Below are 7,096 nucleotides of genomic sequence, written 5' to 3'. Positions count from 1 at the left end.
GGAGCCCCCCAAAAATAAAGTCTGACACTGTTTCCCCATCTATTTCCCATGAAGTGATGGGACCAGATGCCATGATCTTCATTTTCTGAATGTTGAGCTTTAAGCCAACTTTTTCACTCTCCACTTTCACTTTCATCAAGAGGCTTTTTAGTTCCTCTTCACTTTCTGCCAGAAGGGTGGTGTCATCTGCATATCTGAGCTTATTGATATTTCTCCTGGCAATCTTGATTCCAGCTTGTGCTTCTTCCAGTCCAGTGTTTCTCATGATGTACTCTGCATAGAAGTTAAATAAGCAGGGTGACAATATACAGCCTTGACGGACTCCTTTTCCTATTTGGAACCAGTCTGTTGTTCCATGTCCATTTCTAACTGTTGCTTCCTGACCTGCATACAGATTTCTCAAGAGGCAGATCAGGTGTTCTGGTATTCCCATCTCTTTCAGAATTTTCCACAGTTTATTGTGATCCACACAGTCAAAGGCTTTGGCATAGTCAATAAAGCAGAAATAGATGTTTTTCTGAAACTCTCTTGCTTTTTCCATTATCCAGCAGATGTTGGCAATTTGATCTTTGGTTCCTCTGCCTTTTCTAAAAGCGGCTTGAACATCAGGAAGTTCACGGTTCCTTCGTGATTTGTGAGAACACTTGCTGTTCCTTAACTGTGACACTAACTCCGTTTCATTCAGAGCACTGAATCCACTACCCAAGACCCTCTCCTGTCAGTATATGGTCTACAGTGGATAGAGCTGAGGTCACTAATACACACATCTTAAAGGACACACATCTCCAGGTATCCTGCGTACAGCCACCCCCTAAAAAACTTCATTGGGAAAAGGGCATTTTCAGCCTGTCCCAGCAGAGCACTGATGGGGCAAATTCTACCTCCATGTCTAGATACAAAACTAGTTGTACACTTATATGGTATAGTATTTATTTATCCCTGGGAAATAGTAGAACAAAGCTTTAAATTTTTATATTTCTTTCCATCTATTATCACATTAGGTAGTTTAATATTCACATATTTTCTAGGTTAAGAATGTTCTTTATGGATTTTTAAAAATACTTTATCTGGACAGAATATAATGTTTTTTTTTTTAATCAAGCAAATAATTATTTACCAGTGGTACCCACTGAGACATCTTCTTTAGAAATGTTAACTCTAAAGAATTTGAAATATTTGCTGGCTTTATGAGTAATAAATTTTCTAAATGCATGTGCCAACATCCTTTTGTAAAGGAAGTGGCATAGATAATCTTTGGTAGCTGTTTTTTTTTTTAAGGTCCTCAGGGCCAAGTTCTCATAAAGGCTGACAAAATGATACACCAGGTTTATTCAGCTTCAAAGGCAGAGAACCTCAGCCTTTTCTCAGGAGAGCAATACCTTTAATGACTCCAGAGACAAGGTTGTTATTTGGAAATCAACAAACACAGCCTGAATTGACAGTGGCCTCTTCATGTTTTACCTTTTAATGTGAACTAATACTTTCTCCAATTTCTCATTTTTTCCTACCTACAAATAAACCAATATAAATAGTGAGCTATAATATTCATCCCATTCACTTCTCTATTCGATACGGCACCAGGTCCCTAGACTAATCCTTTATTTGGGGATAGAGCTTTTTTCCCAGAATAAATAAAACCAGAAATTTCATCTTAATAAGGCAAGTATACCCCTCTGCTGCAACTTCAGCTACTAGCAAACAATCATTTTGTGCATCAATTTAATTTTTTTTGAAAGGAAAATAATGCATAGTTTCTATCTCTTTGTATATAGTGGAGATCACTAATATTCCACTTCTTAAGGAAATGCATCTATAAATGAACAAAGATACACATGCTGCATAATGTAATACTCTGTACAAATATTTAGAAAAGGAAAACTTAGGAACACTCAGGAAAGAATTTCAAACCAGAAAGCCAATAATCTAATAGGTTTTTGAAATAATGTTTAAACAATACAACTTTAGCACTGTAGAGGCATGCTAGCACAGCAGTCTAAATTACTTTTATTCTTTCATGCTCGTATTTCTTCTCAGGTAGTTATAAGTCTAGACAGATGAAAAGCAGCAATTTCAACAGAAAAATACGGCCACTACCATAGCATGTAACTGAGGCAGAATAAAAAAAATAATCTTGATTTTTTTCTTCCCTAAGGGATAATGTTACGTACTCCTTTAAAACAAATTATTATCTATTCTTGCTATAGTTTTATGTAAGATACTAAAATGGAAAATGGGTGATAAATTTAGGAAAAATAGTTTTTTCCCATATTTGAAGATAATTAAAACAATTGCCACCCTAGAGTTAGTTCTGAATTCCCTGGACAGAGTCATAAAGTCTGAAAGCATAGTTTCTAATGACTGGGGCCACAGACCACTTGTATCAGAATCTCCAGGAGTGATTGTCAGTAATTCAGCTCTCTGGACTCCATCTCAGATGCAATCATCAGAATTTCAGGGAATCTGCCTTTTAATATAGTTCCTAGGTATTCTGTTGCTTGAGACCACTTATATTATCAGTACTTTTACACTTACGTATAAACATGATATGGAGAAGGAAATGGCAACCCACTCCAGTATTATTGCCTGGAGAATCCCATGGACAGAAAAACCTGGCACAGAGTCAAACACAACTGGAGCAACTTAGCATGCACAGGGAGAGCTTTGGGCTTCTCCCCAGGGGCTCAGCGGTGAAGAATCCACCTACCATACAGGAGATGCAGGAGACATGGGTTCAATCTCTGGGTTGGGAAGATCTTCTGGAGAAGGGCACAGCATTCCACTCCAGTATTCTTGCCTGGAGAATCCCCATGGACAGAGGAGCCTGGCAGGCTACAGTCCATAGGGTCAGAAAGAGTTGGACCCGACTGAAGCAACTTATTAGCATCAGCATAATAAGCTTGTATAAGAGCTGTAAATTAGCACAAGTATTAGATATTGCAAAGCTATAAGATACAGTAGTAGTGGAAGTCCAAGGTAGTGGGAGAATTCAACCAGTCTATTCAAGGAGAAAGACTTCTACTTACAGAATAACAACAATAATGACTGAGTTATTAAAAGTATGTTTGCCGTGCTTTCTAAGTGTCAGAAACTAAAATAGGAACTTCAGATCCATTGGTGACTATTATCTGGTTTCTATCTTTTGGTGAGAGGGCAACTTGTAGCCTGGAACAATAAATATTGATTGTTACATATTTGGTATATTAAGTTTTTTCAAACTTTCAACTACAGTATATTATATCAAATCCCTTTTAAATCTTGAGACCTTTCTCTGAGAAGAGACTAATCATTTCTGCTCCAGATTAGACTTGTTGTCATCTGACCTACCAGGCAACTTTGTCCTTCCCTACTTTTTTGAGTTGAGGCTGCTGTTCCTGAAGTCTGTGATGTCCTTTTTTTTTGGTTTACTCTCTTATTTCCCTGGTATATATCCTTGAATAGCTTACTAATAAGTTTTACGTGGTAAGTAAAATTTCTGAGTTCTGGCATGTCTGAAATTACTTGATTCTTTCTTTACTATCGATGGTAATATAATTGGGATACAATTCTAGGTTTGAAATAACTTTTTTTTTAATTTCAAAGATTAATTGTAGTCTTGTAGCATTCAGTATTACCGATTAAGTATCTAATGTTGGTTGGATTCCTTTTTCTTTATGATTGACTCTGTTCCATCACAGAACCAGAGCAGTGCACTAGGAGAAAACTCTCGCCAACACTTGGCTTGTTTTCTGTGAAGTCTGGAATTTTAAAATCAGTGACTTAATCTCAGCTGGAAAGCAACTGAGTGGTGACAGACAACTGTAGTGATTGCAACTTGATCACTCAAATTTGGGTGGGGCAAAAATAATGTTTGTTGATCTTGTTGTCATTGGTTTTCCGCATGAGCTAAGGAAATACCACAGAAAACGACTTGGCTAGAGATGACTTGAGGTCACTTTCAACACTGTCAGAGACTATGTCTGGTGAAAGGGCACAGCACCAAAAAAGAGATAGGGTCTTCTGCCAGGGAGAGAGTCAAGGAGAAGTCTTAACAGGACAGAGTGAACATTTTACATCAGAGGATTGTGAGGGAGAGACTCGCAGCTCTAGAAGGGTGGAGTTGGAAAATAGGTACATCTGAAGACATGTAAATACCTCAAGAGAGAAAGAAAGAGACAACTTTTAGACAGCGGCCACAAAGTTAACCTAGCAGCCCAGAATCATAAGCAGCATAAGCTCAATAAACAAACATTGTATTTTCCTTTATCACTCATCACTCTTTCCCATTTTAATCTTGGAAGAGCCAAAGTCAGAGTAGTGATTCTGAGTGAGCTCAGAAAAATACAAAACATGTTTCCTGACCTTGTTGCAAGTTTTCAAGCCTGGATTAGACCTCAGCTGGGAGTGGGAATAGAAGAGGGATGGGAATACAATCCTTGAAATGAATATGAAATAGAAATTTGGGCTGGGGTTAAACTAAGGAGACTTTTCTATTACTCGAAAATTACAGAAAAAATTTATAGCATATTGACACATCTGGAACATCTCCAAGGAAGAAAGGGAGATTCAACTTGAAAGTGGAGGCTAAAAAAAATTTTTAGAACTGTTTTGCTTTCTTGTATCTAGACCAATTCCAACCCATTCAATAAACCAGTTATAATGCCCTTTATATTTCTTTATTGTTATTTTAATGAAGTTTTGGTAGAAAAAGTCACTAAAAAACATGTGAGCTCAGTTCAACATTTTAACCACAGATTCTAGAAATTATTTTTATTTTTTGAATGTAATTCTGTTTTTCTTACCCTTTTTTAAATGTGTTTTGTAAATCTGGAAAAGTTCTGTAAATCTGGAAAAATTGGAACTAACAAACTTTGAATTTATGACACGCACATAACACCCAACAGCTAGTTTAGCTGTTTTTTTTAATATATAAATACATTTTTAAATCAAGACTAACACATTATTTTGGTTTCAGGAAGATACAATTTATGTAAATGTGTAATCAATGTCATAAGTGACTCGGTCTCAGATTAAGTAATAAAAGTCCAGACAAACCAGTGAATACCATGAATATGACAACAAGATGTACAAAAAGAAGATCAGATTTGACTTGAAATGGAGCTAGGGTTGGGGCAGAGGGTCCTTTTAAAGTATCATAGGTTAAGAAGAAAAGCCTCTATATTTTAGCTACTGCCTCTCTACACGGAACTGCTGCCTTTGCCGCCATAACTCCTGTTAGACAGCTGAGCAGAGATGCTTTTGCTGTAATGGGCACAAAGAAAGTAAGAAGAGGAACAGTTGGGGAAAGCAAAGATAGAGGAGGAAAAGGAACAACAACAACAACAAAAACTAAAAGGTAGAGAGGAAATGAGGAAAGGGAAGATGAAAGAGTATGAAACTGAAACGAAAAATCAAGACCAGGCTATTTATAAAGGATAAATTTCACTTTATCCTTTGCAGTAAAATTGCACTCACTTCTTGAGTAAATGGCTATGTGGTATCACCCAACCTGTCTCCTTTGAAATGCCATGTTTCTGGAGAGTCCTGAGACATTCTCACTTTTCAGTTTCCTATTGGCATGAAAGTTTAGGAGGTGGGTACAAGATGTCTTTTTAATTGAGAGACAGAAATCCAAGGGTCAGTTCCCTGGAGTTTAACTGCAGAATTTGTGGTTAACAGTACTTGGTAAGCTTCCTCCTAAGAGCTTCAAGAGCAGTGTTATGTTGTTATCATCTCCAGTAAATCAGGTCTCTAGGATAAAAGTCACAGGAGTTGTATGGCTTGTCTTTGGCGAAAATACCTTGATCTTTTTGTATACTGCATTAAACTTCTATGATATTTGGCCATATCAGCCTTAAAAATAACAGAGTAAAGGATAAGGGCAGTCCCTTGGAGGGCATTCAGCAACCAGCTCATACATGGATATGTCCATGAATTCCTGTTGGAGAGCACCTAATGGCTGTAAGAACTATGAGTCAAGACTTTGGCCACAGCAACTGAAGTTTCTTGGATAGTTTTGCCAGTTTCAGTTTTAATATGTCATTCATTCTGAGTTCTGGTTATGGTAGAGGCTGTAAAACTTAAGAGTGACAGGTAAAGAGTTAAGAATCCCTTAATTATTGTTCTGGTAAAATGAGTAGACAAATCTATCTCTCTCACTAGACAAATATAGGGATATTACCAAAACCTAAAATTTATTTACTACTATTCAAGCAGTTAGTTTTTAACAAGGAAGGTCTTCTAGACAGCAGACAGTAGTAATAAAATGTTCATAGCTGCATTAAGTGGAATAACTGGATAATATCTGTTGTGCTATTGAGTTGGAATCCCCAAAGTTCATATATAAGTAGAAGAAATGTTAATGGTGATTGGGGAATTTATTTTAAGTTACAGATGACAGTCTAGTGAGTTTGGTAAAGGGTCTGGCATGCCAGCTTTCAACAGTTCAAATACAGGAGCAACCAGTTCAGATAAGGTTCCTCGCTTATCCCAAGAGATCAGGAAATCCTCCACATTGGTAATTGACTGGAAAAGTCACCAATAACATTTAATTTTTTAGGGAAGGAGGCTTACCATGATGTGTGATGTCATTACTTAGATAATGGACTTGAGACTAATAAAATTAATATTTAGTCGATATTTAGATGCTTTGTGTACCTTTTATAATAACACTGTCAGCAAAGAGAGAGAATAAATTCTGCACGACTTTCAATCTTTCATTCATAACAGAAGACTATCAACATTTCATATACAGCCGTGACATACTCCTTTTCCTATTTGGAGCCAGTCTGTTGTTGCATGTCCAGTTTTAACTGTTGCTTCCTGACCTGCATACAGATTTCTCAAGAGGCAGGTCAGGTGATCTGGCTGAAGAATCGATGCTTTTGAACTGTGGTGTTGGAGAAGACCCTTAAGAGTCCCTTAGACTGCAAGGAAATCCAACCAGTCCATCCTAGAGGAAATCAGTCCTGAATGTTCTTTGGAGGGACTGATGTTGAGGCTGAAACTCCAGTACTTTGGCTACCTGATGTGAAGAGCTGACTCATTTGAAAAGACCCTGATGCTGGGAAAGATTGAAGGCAGGAGGAGAAGGAGACAACAGAGGATGAGATGGTTGGAT

Source organism: Bison bison, unplaced genomic scaffold (genome assembly GCF_000754665.1).
Source record: "Bison bison bison isolate TAMUID 2011002044 unplaced genomic scaffold, Bison_UMD1.0 scf7180017864533, whole genome shotgun sequence".
Classification (NCBI taxonomy): domain Eukaryota; kingdom Metazoa; phylum Chordata; class Mammalia; order Artiodactyla; family Bovidae; genus Bison; species Bison bison.
The sequence above is the reverse complement of the archived record's forward strand: the minus strand, read 5'-3'. Positions refer to the sequence as shown.